Source organism: Myodes glareolus, chromosome 25, assembly GCF_982192425.1.
Source record: "Myodes glareolus chromosome 25, mMyoGla1.1, whole genome shotgun sequence".
Classification (NCBI taxonomy): domain Eukaryota; kingdom Metazoa; phylum Chordata; class Mammalia; order Rodentia; family Cricetidae; genus Myodes; species Myodes glareolus.
In genome coordinates, this window is record NC_142050.1 from 27,645,490 (window position 1) to 27,661,654 (window position 16,165).

The window sequence follows — 16,165 nt, forward strand, 5'->3', positions numbered from 1 at the left end:
TTTCTGAGGGATTAGGAATTAGATAGATTCCTTGAGAGGCAGACAGATAGGGAGGGGTATAAAGATAGTAAATTTCCAAGATCGCTGACTTCCTCCTTACCCTCCTCACCTGAGTCAAAAGCCTGGCAGCTTAAAATAAAGGCCTTGTGAGCGTTTTCTCCTACAAGTAGGACCAATTGCTGAATTTGTCTGTGTGTGTTTGTGCATGTGAGTGCAGGTGCCTCAGGAGGCCAGAAGAGCTTATTGGATCTCCTGGAACTGGAGTTGCAGGTGGTTGTGAGCTGCCTAGCATGTGTCCTGGGAACCAAACTGAGAACCAAACAGGTCCTCTGCAAGAGCAGCAGACACCTTTAACTCCTGAGCCATCTCTTTAGCTGCCTGGAGATTATTCTTGAGTCTCTTATTCTTCATATGGTTTTGTCTGTCAGTTCCATTAAACTATCCTGATGATTCTCTTCTGACCCTGTTTATTATCTGTAGGTTATGTCACTCAAGTAAGAAGAGATCATATTTCAAATGCTAATTCTCAAGAGACTGCTTGATCAATAACAATTTCCTTCCTCGTTCATATCACTGTACTATTATCAATTATGTTAGTTTAAATTTTTTATTTTATATTTAGGTGTTTGTCTGCAGGTACGCCAATGTACCATGTACATGCCTGGTGCCCAATAGAAGTCAAAGGAGGGCATTGGATACTCTAGAACTAGGGTTACAGATGGTTGTTTGCTACCGTGTGGGTGTTGGGATTTGAACCTGGGACTTCTGGAACAGCAAACAGTTCTCTTAACCACTGAGCTATATCTCTAACCAGTCTAAGCTTTTTAAGCTGATCTCTCATACCGAAGTTAATGTTGAACTCATAGTTAACTGACCTCTTTTTAATGTAGGTTAAAATGGGTTGATTACCACTTATACACTTCGGTTTTCTTGTTTTGAATTTAGTTGTGTTTTTTGTTTGTATTGTGGGAACTCCTTCAGCCAATGACCTTTAAGTTACTGGCCCACTTTGGACGTGGTCTCATGTACTATAAATGCAGACATGTTTGTTTGTTTTGTGTGTATGGATGATAAATGAATGTACATTTATCCTTGATGATTTACATCTTCAATTTTTAGCCTATTTCTGTTTGTGCATTTGTGGTTTGTTTTGGTTTCATGCTATCATTTAATCTTTATAGATAGCCTTATATCATTAGCAAAATTTATAAAATATTTAAATCTTCAAAGTAGTGATAAATATATAAAATACGCTCAAATCTAGAACCCTATAATAACATTAGATACTTCTATCCAGATTGAAATTAAACCATTGATTAATAATTCAAGAGTGGTATTTTTATTTTAACTAGTGGTGAACATATGACTTGACTAGCCTAAGAAATTTTAGATTCAACAGTATGTATTGCCTTTTCTATGTTACTTCTCAGTTACTAAATTGTGTGGTAGGCAGAGTTTTCCTGTTCCAGAATCTGCTTCCAAATTACCACACAGAGACTTACAGTAATTGTAAATGTGTGGCCAATAGCTCAGGCTTATTTCTAACTACCCCTACATTTTAATTAATTAATTAATTAATTTTTTACTTTAGAAATTTTTTTTAATGTACAAATTAATAAGTAACATTCTTTCCATTCTGTTTTCAAAAAAACCCAGAGTTTTTGTTTGGCTGGGTTTTTTTTTTTTTAAAAAAATCAAAAATGCTTGGTGTAGTGGTGCACACCTTTAATACAGCATACAGGAGGCAGAGGCATGTGGATCTCCGTGAGTTCCAGAACAACTAAAGCTACACAATAAAAAAAAAGAAAAGAAAAAAAGAAAGAAAAAGAAAGAAAACTACAAAATAAATTTTAAAAGGCACCAAGATTCTTCTGCTTCCAGACCATTGCTGGACTAGAGAGAATTGGGGGGTGGAAGGAGCATAAGTCACAACTTGGAATTGAGCATTCTCCAAAGTAGTAACAAGGTACCATTCAGGTAGTTTATTAAACCCCGCCCCACCCCCATCTCCAAGCTGCCAATGGGGCAGACAGCCCAGCATAATTCAGCTGCACTGTGGCACTGTATGAGGCCACTATGCAACTCTAAGGAGATCCTAAACAAACTAAAGCAAAACAAGAGACTGAGGTTGTCATGAGAATGGTTAGTTCCTTGCTGTGACCTCTGCATCAATAACCCTAATGAACAGACTGACTATCCTAGTGCAAGGAAAATATTACTTTATTACAAATTTCACACTAGCATGATAGTCAGTGCAGAAATGTTGCCTGGTGCCATTAAGCAGGTTTATGCCCAGGGTTCACACCTTCATCTACACACAGACTTTCGTGTTTCTGTGAGCATAACACAGTGAAGCAGAACATTGAGTTGAGACCTAACTCCCGCGATGGACGCTTTTACAAGCTACATTGTAGAGAAGCACGTGAGTCACCTTTGCCTGGGGGACATTATGTAACCAATCAATAACTTAGGGACGGTTTCCAGTGTGTGCAGGGCTAGCTGCAGGCCATTAGGAAGCACCTCCCATGTCCACATCCTCCTGTAACAGCTGTACCGTTTTTTCCTCCAGCTGCTTTCCTTTGCCTGCAAGAGGAGCCCGGATAAGATGGATGTTCTGTTTGACTTCCTTGATATCCTGAACCTTCTGTAGCTCTTTGTTTTTCTCCAACCTGTTCATTATAAACTTAGCCTGCCATTTCTGTTTGATCTCTTCAACCCTCTTCATTGCATCAATAGTTTTATTCCATAGCTCTCGCTGGTATTTCACAGGTTCATTTCTACGTTTTTCAAATTCAAATGAGTTGTCCACCATGAGCTCCTTGCCAGCTGCCTTCCTGAAGGCTTTAGTCCACCTGACCTTGTGTGGATTCCATTTCTTCTTGAAGTTTCTATGACACTTGGGTTTGCAAAATCGGAACACCTTGCAGTCGTTGCAGACGAACATCATGCCGTGGCCAGGGTAGATTGGCCTGGAACAGAAATAACATTTCTCGATCCTCATGTTGACTCCACGTGCGCCCCACCCCTAGCCCCTACATTTTAAATTAACCCATATTTCTTGTTTATACTCTGCCATGTGGCAGTACCTTTATTAGCGTAGCACATTTATCTTGCTTCTCCAGCCCTCCTCTCGCTTTTTCTGCCCTTCTTTCTTCTTGTATCCTTAGTTTGATCACTCCGCCTGTACTTGGATATTGGTCAATCAGCTTTTATTAGCCAATGAGAGTAATACATATTCATAGTGTACAAAAAACATTGTTCCACAGCATTGTGTCACAAAAGTAAAATTATGTTTAAGATGATTTATTTACTTAGGCCAGTCATGGTGACACATATCTGCAATCCCAGCACTTTAAAGGCTGAGGCAGGTGGGTTGAGAATTTGGGGCCATCTGGACTATGTAATGAGATCCTGTCTCTAGAACAAAGATTTTTAAGAGTATACAGTTAAGTTTTAGAGTGGGATTGGAGATGCAGGAATAACACTTATAGGTTCAAAAACAGGAAATATGTTTAAAACTAAACCAGCCTGTCTGTCTTATGATCTACTGTATACATCATTTTAGTCTTTGTTATGTTGTGGTCATAAGCAGCACCCAGATTTCAGTGACTTACTAAACATAATTTATTTTTTGCTCATGCTGGTGTCTTTTGTGTAGTTTTGTTCCAGGATTCAGGCTGGAGATATGCCTCTCATTCGAGGCATTTTTACTGTGTCGAAAGGGAATGAGGCATGGTAGAATGTGCATAGTGGTGCTCTGAAAGCTGTTCAGAGAGAGCTATGCCATTTCCTCCCCTCTTCCCTTTCCTCCTCCTCTCCCTCTTTTCTTTCACTTTTCCTTATGTGTTTATTTTTGGTTTTGTTTTGTTTTTTCGAGACAGGGTTTCTCTGTAGCTTTGGAGCCTGTCCTGTAACTAGCTTTTGAGGACCAGGCTGGCCTCGAACTCACAGATTTGAGACAGGGCCTTGTTACGTAGGCTTGACTCCCTGGAACTTCCTATGTAACTCAGGCCATGAACTCTTAGCAGCACTCCTGCCTCAGCCTCCCAAGTACAGAGATTACAAGAGTGAGTGACCATACTTATCTTTCTTTTCATTTACTAATACACCATTGACTAAAGCAAATTATGTAGGTAGTCTGACATCCAGTTTTAGACATGCCCTAATGCTCCACCAGTAGATATTTTGAATAACAATGTAATCTCTGTGTATTCATCAAACTTTGCTCTCTGGATTACCGTGGATGTCTGGTTGACTGTACACTGTATACATTATTCCGGTAGTACATTGGAATGATGCTGGTAGGATGTAAGGAAATGAGAGACTGCAAATTTAAGACTTTGTTTTTAAATAAACTTTAGTTTTTGTGTTCCTAGGGTTACTCTAATCCTGAATCTTCTATTTGTATCTGAGTACTAAAAAGAGTGCTGGGGTTTTGTGGTTTGAATCTGAAATGACCCCTGTAGGCTTACACTTTGAATTCCTGTTCTTTTGCTTGTGGTGATATTTTGGAAAACTGTGGGACATTTAAGAGGTGTGGCTTAGCCAGTAGAAGGTTTTTGTTTGCTGGTTTACCTGACTCCTGGTTCCTGCCTCACTCCCTGCTTTCTGACGTACTGTGACATGAATGGCTTTTGCCCACCTTCATGCTGTCACAAGCTGAGCTGCTCTGCTACTCTTTTTTGCCCTGATATAATGACATAATATCACAGGTTGTTCTGTCAGGTACCTTGTCATATCACCTAGAAAAGTAAATAATAAACATGACCAAATTTGCATTTTAAGATCAGGACTTTGGATGTAGCCCAGAGAACAGTGAGAATGAGTGAGAGAGGAAACAGAAGACCACTTAGTATAGTCAGAGTGGGCTGTCTCAGAGAGTAAGCACTTAGTACAGTCAGAGTGGGCTGTCTCAGAGAGTAAGCACAGTCAGAGTGGCCTGTCTCAGAGAGTAAGACCACTTAGTACAGTCAGAGTGGGCTGTCTCAGAGAGTAAGACCACTTAGTACAGTCAGAGTGGGCTGTCTCAGAGAGTAAGCACAGTCAGAGTGGGCTGTCTCAGAGAGTAAGCACAGTCAGAGTGGTCCCTAGCATAAGCTAGGGTCTTGGCGGTGAGGGTGGAAAGTTGTATGGTTCCATTTGAGCATTTGAGTTATTTCAGATGTTGGTTCATTGTTTGTTTTAAAGATCTATCTATCTATCTATCTATCTATCTATCTATCTATCTATCTATCTATCTATCTATCTATTATGTATACCGTATTCTGTCTGTATATGTGCCTACAGACCAGAAGAGGGCACCAGATCTCATTATAGATGGTTGTGAGCCACCATGTGGTTGCTGGGAATTGAACTCAGGACCTCTGGAAGAACAGTCAGTGCTCTTAACCTCTGAGCCATCTCTCCAGCCCCAGATGTTGGTTCATTGTAAACCAAAAGCAACGAAAGAAAGGGAAGATGAATAGAAATCAGAAATATGCAGTTGCCTATCATTGGGGTTAGTGACGAACTGATCAACATAAGAAGTAACAGTAATAGAAGATACTTCGTGTTGAATTTGAGGTGTTTGTGGAACATCTAAATGGAGATGATAAGTAAGCAAATTGGGTAAGCAGGTATAAAGCTCACAGGAGGTACAAAGTATTATTAAAATGATTGAATAGTGGGGCCGGGGCTATAGATCATTGGTTGTCGTGTGGAAAAACAAAAAAAGAAAAAACATCATGGAATGTAAGGGTGAGAAATCATGTATAAGAAGGAAAAGTCAAAAGGAGAAGGCTAAAAGCCAAAAGTTTGAAAGTAGAGATTGAGCTTTAACTAGTGAGGTCATAGCATAGGTAATTGATTAAGCCAGCAAGCCAGCAGAAGTCAGAAAGCAGGGTGTTCAAGTGCCAGCTTGGACATGGAAACATTTCAAGTGATGCTAAGATCTGAAGTATGACCTCGGTTGTGGTTAACTGGGCTAGCGTTGAAGAGAATGTCATTGAAAATGAGATCTAAGAAGTCAATCTGAAGCCTTTATGGGCTGTCTACATTGAAATCATCCAGTATGACAGAAACTACTTAGTTGTTTAATATGTGTTCAGTTCTACTAAAAAAAACAAAAGACAAAACCAAAAAGGACAATAAAAAACTGCTTAGGATTAAATTCACCTGTGTATAACAGTAACCCCAAACTGTATAGTTCTTCTTTGTACATGGATTGTTTTTACAAAAAATTGTTCATATAACGTAATTGTTCATATAAAAGTTCATATAAAGCTTAATTGTTCATATAAAGTAATCTTTATTTCAAGTAAAAATTTTTTCACATATTCATAGCATTTGTGGTATTTATTATGCTCTAATTTAAGAAAGTTATATGCACGATTTAGTAAAAAAGAGAAAGGGTAAAAGACAAAGAGGGACATCCCTAAATGCTCCACCCAAACTTATCATCTGGTAATCTTGGGTTCCTAGTGGAATTTAGGATAGCTAGAACCTGAGAGGAATTCAATATATGGTAGCATCTGGGAGGCAAGGAGATGACAGATTTGAATGGCATAACCCTGAAAGGAGCTGCTTTTTATGAGATTGAAAAAGTTCTTTAGAGAATATAGAAGCAGAAGGTCCTCAGGGTGTGTCACAGCACTTGTTGAACATCTTAAAGAAGTAGCAGGGAGTCAGGTGTGATTGGAGTAGAGCGAAGGGTCGTGGATGAGGCCAGTGGGTGGGAAGGAGGCAGATACCATGTGTGGTCTTGATGGGTCACAGTAAGGATTGTAGACTTTGGCTTTTGCTATAAATTAGGTAGAAATTTCTAAAAGATTTTAAACAGATCTTAAGTTTTAAAATCATATTGACTGCAGGGTTGAAAATAAACTAAAGGATCGAGAGTGGTAGTAAGGAGATCAATTGTAACAACGTAAGAGCTTCTCGTAATAACTAGAGAAAAGCTCAGTGTCATTTTGGGCCAGATAATCGCAGGGAAGATGAGGAAAGGAGTTGGATTCTGTCTGTCTTGAATGTGGAGTAGGTAGGATATGCTAATGTATTCTTTAGATCTGATATTGAAAAAGAGCAGTTTGGATGTTCCAAAGTCTTTGGACTTAGTATTTGCAATGATGAGTACAGATGGGAGAAGCTGTCCAAGATGGTGGTGATTGTGCTGGTATCGTAACCTCTATTATGGGTATAGTCAGTATCTTTCTGTTTAAATATATTCGTGTTTCTTGCTTCTGTATTCATTTCTTTTTTTCTCAGTGTGTTTTTAACTAGATTTCAGTGCATTCATTCAGTTTTGCTCAACAAATTACTGTTTAACAATTAATTATAGTGGTCTAGCTGTAATCAGATAGATTGTTTGGCAACAAAGCAAAGTAAATTAGACTTTGCTTAATTGACTTATACAATGAGAGAAGTTAGAAAGCATATTGTAAGGATGATAACAAAGCTCAAGGACTCCAAGGAAATGTGAAGAAATCACACCTTGGAAGAGTCCTGAACTGACTCACTAAGGTCTGGGTAGCACAATGGCTATAATATTTCTGTCAGGTCTGGTGGATCTCTGTGAGTTCTAGGTCAGCCTGGTCCACATAGGGAGATCTAGGACAGCCAGAACTACATAGTGAGACCCTGTCTCAAAAGGAAAAAAAAGATGGTTTGGGGAAAACATCTGTCTAGTGGCAGAGGTATCATGAAGTTTGTGCACTTTGGATGAGAAAGCTTGAGAATTTGTCATGTTTGTTTGTCCTTGTGTTTAAATTGGTGTAGTGCCCTGTAGCACAAGTAATACAAACCCAGAGACAGATACTGGGGTTCAACCTGAAGATCAGAAAAGCAAAGCAGTCAAGCCACTAACTCTAAAAGCTCTTAACTCTAAAAATCTTCATACTGAAAGAGAAGTGAGTTTCTGTCTCATCCCACGTTATATTCTTCTTTAGTGCTGGGACTAAAGGTGTGCGCCACCACTGCCTGACTTTTATGGCTGACTAGTGTGGCTGCTGGGATTAAAAGTGTGGACAACCTCTGCCTGGCCTGTATGGCCAACTAGTTTTGCACTGACTTTCAGGCAAGCTTTATTTATTAAGATACAAATAAAATATCTCTATATGTCCTTCTTTTCTTCTCTGAGTTCAGGAAACCCAAAACTCTGAAATTAACATAATCTTGAAACAGTGATATTCTGATGGCTTCAGACTGATGTGAGTGCTGAACATTCCTGAATAGGGATAGAATAACCTTCATCTCTGTCACAAAGATGCTCCAATTCTTGTTCTTTTGTTCTCAGTAAACCTTTAAAATTCATGAACAGTAGTAGAATAGATCTACTATAGTACATTCATGCAGTGTGATACTGTTATGCAATAGAAGTGAATAAGTCGCTGTTATGAAGCGCAAAATCATAGTCGAGTAAATAGAACACTGAAGAAAGGAAGCCAGACACAAATTAATAATGCTGTGATTTTATTTATATGAAACTGAAAACATTAACAGAATGTTAGAAGTCATGAATAATCTTTGAGGAAGAGGAAAGAGTTAATGATTAGGAAGGCTATAAGAAGGTTTCTAATTGGTTACTCATATTGTTAAACATTTTTTTCTTTCTTTTTTGGTATGGGTGTTTTGCTTGTGTATTATATGCTTGCATTACCAGAGGCCAGAAAAGGCCGTTGGATTCCTGGGACTGGAGTTAGAAAATGTCTGTGAGCCACCATGTTGGTGATGGGAATCAAATTCAGGTCTTCTGGAAGAGCAGCCGATGCTCTTGATCGCTGAGCAATCTGTCTAACCCCATTTGTTTGTTTTTAAGATAGAATCTAATGTTGCCCAGGATGACTTCAAACTCCCTCTATAAAGGAACATGGCCTGAAATTCCTGATCTTCTTGCCTCTGCCTCCCAAATGCTGGGATTAACATTTGACAGCATGACCAGCTAGTAACATTGCATTCTTGACCTGGGTAGCAGTTATATAATTGCTATACTTCATGGTTATTAATTGAGCATAATTTTCATCCTTACTCAAATAAAAAATAAGAAAGGAAAGTGTGATAAATGCAGAAAAGATTAGAGATATATAAAAATACACATGATCAGATACATAAAACATGGTAGAAATAAATCCAAATGTAACAGTAGTTATATGAATGTAAATTAATTGTAGTTAGCAGTTAAAAGACATATTGTTGTGGTATGTTTTCAGAATGACTGGCATTAGTTTCTTTCTTCTGTATGTACACTGTCCCCCCATGTAGAAGTAGAGTTTATTAATTAGTTCCTTATGAATCTGAGTTGATTTTTGCTGCATGATCAATAAAATGTGGGAGAAGCAACACTTGGGGATTATGAAGATTAAATCATAATTTTTTTAAAAATTTATTTATTATGTATAGTATTCTACCTGCATGTCCACCTGCATGCCAGAAGAGGGCACCAGACCTCATCACAGATGGTTGTGAGCCACCAAGTGGTTGCTGGGAATTGAACTCAGGACCTCTAGAACAACAGCCAGGGCACTTAACCTCTGAGCCATCTCTCCAGCCCAAATCATAAAAATTTTTGCAGCTTCCTCCATCTAGGCTACTTTAAATGTTTATTTTGTTTTTGAAATGTTTATCTATGGAGCACATCCTAGGAACCTAGTTATCATGCTATGAGAAACCACGCTAAAGGGAGACGTTGAGCCGAATACAGAGTTGTGTGATGAAGGAAACATTTTGGACATTTTGGATTACTGGACATTCCTGTTGTTGTAGACATCATATGTCAAAACCTAGGGTCCAGGCATATGGCCCAGTCTAGACATCTTCAACTTTGGAGTACTCTATCTGACGCCTCAGAGGTCATAAAGTAGACATCAAGTATATTTGTCAAATCTTCTCTGAATACTAACTTGTAGATGTGTGAACATAGTAAAATGATTGTAGTTTTGTGCCACTAAGCTCTGTGGTAGATTGTTGATAGTAATAGATACCAAAACAGAACTTGATCATGCCATAACCTAAAATCTGTTAACTGCAGGAGTTAGTGGTAAGTTGAAGATGAAGGGATCCTCAGAAGACTGAGTGAAGGCTTGAAGCACAGTGAGAAAGATGTTACTGAAGGCTAAGATAAAGAAACCTTTATTATATCATTGGTACATGTTTTATTGGCACTATCACATGTGGTAGCTAACATGGGAGATTAAAAATATAACAAAATTAGAGGTCAGTGAGATGGCTCTGTGGGTAAAAGTGCTTGCCCTACACAAGGTTGATGAACTGAGTTCAATCCCTAGAACCGATGGGAAAAGCTGAATGTGCTGACACCCACCTGTAATCCCATCTCCTGTACAGTGAGATGGGAGTCAAGACTGGAGAATCACCTAGAAGATTCTGGGTCAACTAGTCTATAGTACACATCATGGCAGAAATAGTAAGAGAAATGCTGCCTCAACACGATGGGAGGAGAGAATTGACTCCCAAAAGTTGTCCTCTAACTGCTCACCACAAATGCCCCCTCTCATAATAAATAAAAATTAAAGAATGAAAATGTAATAAATGTGTAGGCAGAATGTTGAAAAATACTATCTAGCTTCTGCTAGGTGCTTATAAGGTACAAAAAATAGAGATGGGGTCAAAAAATTAGCTATTGAAATGCTTTTTGTTTGTTTGCTTATTTATTTATTTTGAGACAGGGTTTTATGTAATCCATGCTTGCCTTGAATTCTTGATCTGTCTGCCTTTGCCTCCCAATCCTGGATTGCAGATGAATATATTTTTTGGGGTGGTGGGAGGTTTTGAGACAGGGTTTCTCTGTATATGTCCAGCTGTCCTGGAATTCACTTTGTAGATCAAGCTGGCCTCGAACTCACAGAGATGCGTCTGCCTCTGCCTCCCTGAGTGCTGAGATTAAAGTGTGAGCCACCACTGCCCGGTGCAGGTGTATATTCCTAATTCCAGATTGATTGTGTTAGAAAATAAAACCTTCCCGAAATTCCTAGTAGCTTCAGATGACCAATGACTTAAACACATGACTTCAAAGTAAACATAAAATTCAAGGTGTTGTGCATAAAACATGACCTCAAGGAAAGATCACGAGTAAATCCTTGTCTTAAAACTCTGTAGAGGTTTAAGGCAACACCACATAGATCCTTTCAGTTATTCAATTCTAATTATCTTCAGAGAGGATCTGTTAGATCTGGTCTTAGACAAGGGGGCATTTGTGGGTCTTGAAGTTAAGGGGTTTTTTTTGTTTTTGTTTTTGTTTTTTTGAGACAAGGTTTCTCTGTAGCTTTGGAGCCTGTCCTAGAACTAGCTCTGGTAGACCAGGATGACTTTGAACTCACAGAGATCCACTTGCCACTGCTCCTGAGTGCTGGGATTAAAGGTGTGCGCCACCACTGCCCAACTTCTTTTATTTTTTAAAAAATAGATTATTTTCTTAACATCAGCTTCACATAGGACTTTAGTAGAGAAAATAAACACAGGTATAGATCTCTGTTGTCTACCTAAGATTCCTTGGAAAATATACAATGCTTTTAAGGAATTATACCCTAACCATTTGTTCTGTAATAGAGTGACCCAGAGGCTAGAGTCAAGAAGTGTAGAGAATAGTTAGAGAGTAGGACTTTGTTGTCATGGAGGAACTGGTGACATGTGTCTACCTAAATTTCAGACCTGAACAGCCTAGTTCCTACTCTTTCCCACTTTGCCTCACATTTTGAATGAGAATGTCTATTGTGGTTACCTTGAGTCAGTCTCAGGATCCCGTGTTTGTATGTTGAGTGTGTGGGAGCAGATAATTTGTCTCTTTAATTCAGATCAAGAGGAACTAGACTCCAGTATCTGTACCCGAGGAACTGCATCTGAGGAGCTACAACCACACCTGGACCTGATTTAGATATCGAGATACTGAACATCAAGCTGATGCCATAATGAGATGAGAATTTTAAAGGTCTTAGGAGAGGGTGAGTGTATTTTGCATGTGGGAGGGAGTTGTTGGGGCCAGAGGGTGGTCTGTGGTAGCTTGACTCCTAAGTAGACACCTCCAGTTTCTTGCCATTCAGAGATAGTCTGTTTCTCTCTTTGTTTTGAATGTGTGCTAACTTGGGTGAGTCATTTAACTAATAGGATACCATTTCTTGGGACTGCTGACGCTAGATCATAAGCATCCTAACTTGTATGGTACTTGAAATTCTTTTTCATGGAATAACTCACTCTCAGAACCCAGCTGTCATGCTGTGAGAAACCAAAGCCAGAGGAGAGATCCTTATTGCTAGCCCCAGTGAGCTGCTGGCAAATAGCAAACTGTGAGGGAGCGAGCGAGGGAGCTGATGGTCGTGCTGGAAAGTCTGGTCGTAGCAGACAGCACTTGGAGAAGTACAGAGGCTGCAGATAGTTAATGTTAAAACATCTCTTCCAGGGCTGGAGATACAGCTCAGTGGTTAAGAGCACTGCTGTTCTTTGGGAGGACCTAGGCTTGATTCCCCGCACTATATGTTGCCTACAGCTGTTTGTTACTCCAGTTCCAGGGGATCCCATGCTTTCTTTTGGCTTCCTGGAGTACTAGGCACTCATGTAGTACATACATGTAGAAAAACACCTACTTTTAAAATTAAATAGACATTAAAAAAGGTATCTGGACACCTTCCACATTCGAGTTCCTCAGCTGAGGTTTCATTTATTGTGGATAAGAGGATAAACTGTTTCTGCTGTACTCTGATCCAGTGGCCTACAAATTGTGAGAGTGATAAAGTAATGGTTAACACCACTATATTTTAGGGTAATTTTGTTGTTGTTTGAAGGGTTTATTTATTTTTATTTTGTGTGATTGGTGTTATGCTTGCATATGTCTGTGTGAAGGTGTCAGATCCCCTGGAACTGGAGCTACAGACAGTTGTGAGCTGCCATGTGGGTGCTGGGAATGAACCCAGGTCCTCTGGAAAAGCAGCCAGTGCTCTTGACTGAGCCATCTCCCCAGCTCCTGTTTGGGTTTGTTTGTTTATTTTTGCTTTTGAGACAGGGTTTCACTTTGTAGCTCTGGCTGTCTTGGAACTTACTATGTAGACCAGACTGCCCTTGAATTTACAAAAAAATATCTGCATCTGCCTCCCAGCTGCTGGGATTAAAGGCGTGCACCACTGCACCTGGCTCAGTCGTTTTTTTTTTGTCGTTGTTGTTTTTTAATAGCAGTAAATAACTGAAATGTTGTTGGACCAATTAGAAAAATGATCTATCTCTGTGCAGTTTGTGAGAGATTTATCTATGCATAAGAGAGGCGTAAGGAATCAAAGAAATTGGAAATAAAGGTGTGGAAAAACCTATTCTAAAAAAGTTAGTTTTGGAGACAGAGGCAGGCAGATCTCTGTGAGTTTGTAGTTAGCCTGGTCTATAGAGTGAGTTTCAGCCAAGGCTACACAGGGAAATCTTGTCTTGAAAAAACAAAATAAAACCAACCAACCGAACAAACAAACAAAAATTGGTAAAACATATTGATGGTAGAAAAATTCATATGATGGCAAAAGTCATTATTAGAGTCAAAAATAATGAGGAAGCCAGGCAGTGGTGGTGCATGCCTTTAATCCTAGCACTTGGGAGTCCGAGGCAGGCAGATTTCTGTGAGTTTGAGGCCAGCCTGGGCTACAGAATGAGTGCCAAGACTACACAGAGAAACTCTGTCTCGAAAAACCAACCAACAACCAACCAAACAAAATTTAAAGGAATCTTTAAGGCTGGGCCGTGGTGGTACACGCCTTTAATCCCAGCACTTGGGAGACAGAGGCAGGTGGATCTCTGTGAGTTTGAGGCCAGCTTGGTCTACAAGAGCTAGCTCTGGGACAGGCTCCAAAGCTACAGAGAAACCCTGTCTCGACAAACCAAAAATAAAATAAAATAAAGGAATCATTAAATAAGTATGTCCCATGTAGATAGAATTCAAAATACATATAGATTAGCTGGAGGGAGTGGCACATGTCTGCAATATCAGCTGTTTAGGAGATTGAGATAGGAGAATTGCTAGAGCTAGGAGTTCCAGGACAGATTTGGTAACATATAGCAAGTTGTTGTTGTTTTTGTTTTTTTCTTTTTGGAGTACTATATAGCTCTGGCTGGACTGATTCTTGATATGTAGATCAGTCCTACCCTATGGCAGTCATCCTGCTTTTGCCTCTTTAGTGCCACCATGTCTGACTAAAAAGTGAAGGGGAGCAGACAGGGAGGGTATGTGAGTGTAGAAAGAAATGCGTGAGTATAGTTATAGGAGAAGTTTGGTAGCTCCACATGGTGAGAAATGCTGACTTTTTTCTGAGTAACCGAGAGTCATGTGGACAAAATAGTTTGAGAAAATATACTAAAGATTTGTATAACAAGCAAGCTTCATTTGATTAGGTATGCATAGAAGACACGCTTTTTAAAAAGAGCTCTAAAATATTGAATACATGATGAATTCATAGTAAGTCTCACCAATACAACTGAATGGATGTTAAGCAGACTGCTGACTGTCCTTCTTAATTCAGTTAGGATTAAAACTGAGCAAAAGAATAACCAAAATAACATTATTTGGGACTTTAAAGGCACATATCTAAGAAACTTGTAAGTCAGAGAGGAAATAAGAGCACAAACTGAAAGTAAAGCTGAATGATAATATAAACAGTTTTGTGGGTTATAGATAAAGCAGAGTCCAGATGGAAGTTTATAATAATTTGTACCTTTTATCCCTAGAAATTTGACTTGAGCCTTTAAAAACGTCTTCTATCTCTTGATCTTTGAATAAGAGATGTGTTTTAATGCTCTTATTTGCTAATTCCAGTGTTAATACTGGTTGTATATGGTTTTAGCTGTTCAGTTTTCTTGTCTCTATGGGACATTATCTTACTACTGATAAATTTGTTTAGATTTCAGACATGAATTTTACCTTCCTGGGTACTAGGTCTTTTTCCTTTGTTCCATATCACTATTAAGTTTCCAGTACAATGTGATCTTTTCCTTAAGTTCACTTACCTGTGGCCAGAGCAACCCTCCCATCTAGAGAAGCTGCTCCCAAATCGAGTAGGGTTCTCTAAGTATCGAATTCCAGGCCTCATAGTGAGACCCTGCCTTAAAAAAACAAAATGCAACTATTTTCAGTTAATTCCTCTTGTTTTGATTTTTATTTGCAGAACAAAGAGATTTAGTCTGTTCTATGGTTGTATAAGTAGAGAAATATTTTGCAGCACAGGCCCTGGGTTTGAATTAAACATCACAACTTTGTTTTTCTGTATTAGTTTCCAAATAACATCAGGTGGTCATTTTGTTTTTCACTTTAAAAGTAGTCCGTCTATTTAATTTGATCTTGTGACCTCAGGGAAGAAACTTCCTAGGAATAGAAAAAAGAAACTTTTTACTCTTGAGACTTTTAAAAACAAAATGAAGACACAAATATTTTTTTAAGGTTTTTTTAAAATTTTATGTTATTTTTACTTTATATGCATTGACGTTTTGCCATGAGGGGGTCAAGCCCCTAGAACTAGAGTTACAGACAGTTGTGAGCTGCCATGTGGGTGCTGGAATTGAACCCAGGTCCTCTGGAAGAGCAATCAGTGCTCTTAACCACTGAGCCATCTCTCCAACCCACAAATATTTTTTAATTTAATATCTTTAAGCATTTCTACAACACAGTCATTTTTCCTTAAAAAAAGAAAGTACTGTCCTTTAGTTAATGTTTCTTTATAAATAATGGATTTTCTAAGATTTTCTAATTTAGGAAGACTGTGTTCTAGTTGAATAATTTAAGGAAAGTGGTGAGGCTATGGATCCTGTTAATGGAATAATAAAGGAAAGAGAGATGTGGGGTTGATTCTAAGTGGAGTGACTGTGTGGTTTCAGATGAGGGAGTTTGTCAGTCTTCTCAGTAGGGCCACCTGACCAGAGCTGAGTAAGCATCTGATGGAAAAGTTGGGAATAGTTGGAGCCATCCTGAGATAATGTGATTCTTATCTTTGGGAGGGTGACAAACCGTAGTGAAGGATTCTGTCTTGTGACTTCATGCTTATTTTCTCTTTCCTCTCCCTGTGGTCAATACGCAGTTGTTGATTCATTGAAGAGGAGGGTGAGGGGCTGGAGAGAATGGCTCAGTGGCTAAGAGCTCTATTCTTTCAGAAGATGTGGGTGTCTCACAAATGCCTGTACTTCTAGTTCCAGAACATTCGACATCTTCCTCTGGCCTCCA

General features: G+C 39.0%; 1 protein-coding gene and 1 pseudogene across 2 annotated transcripts in view; one reads left to right on the forward strand and one right to left on the reverse strand.

Annotated features, from left to right (window-relative positions):
* The window catches only part of Ahcyl2 (adenosylhomocysteinase like 2), a 169,728-nt gene that overhangs the window by 26,609 nt on the left and 126,954 nt on the right, over positions 1-16,165 (forward strand). The gene's annotated exons all lie outside the window — the stretch shown is intronic.
* Positions 2,510-3,001, reverse strand: LOC125413018 (putative ribosome biogenesis protein RLP24 pseudogene; annotated as a pseudogene).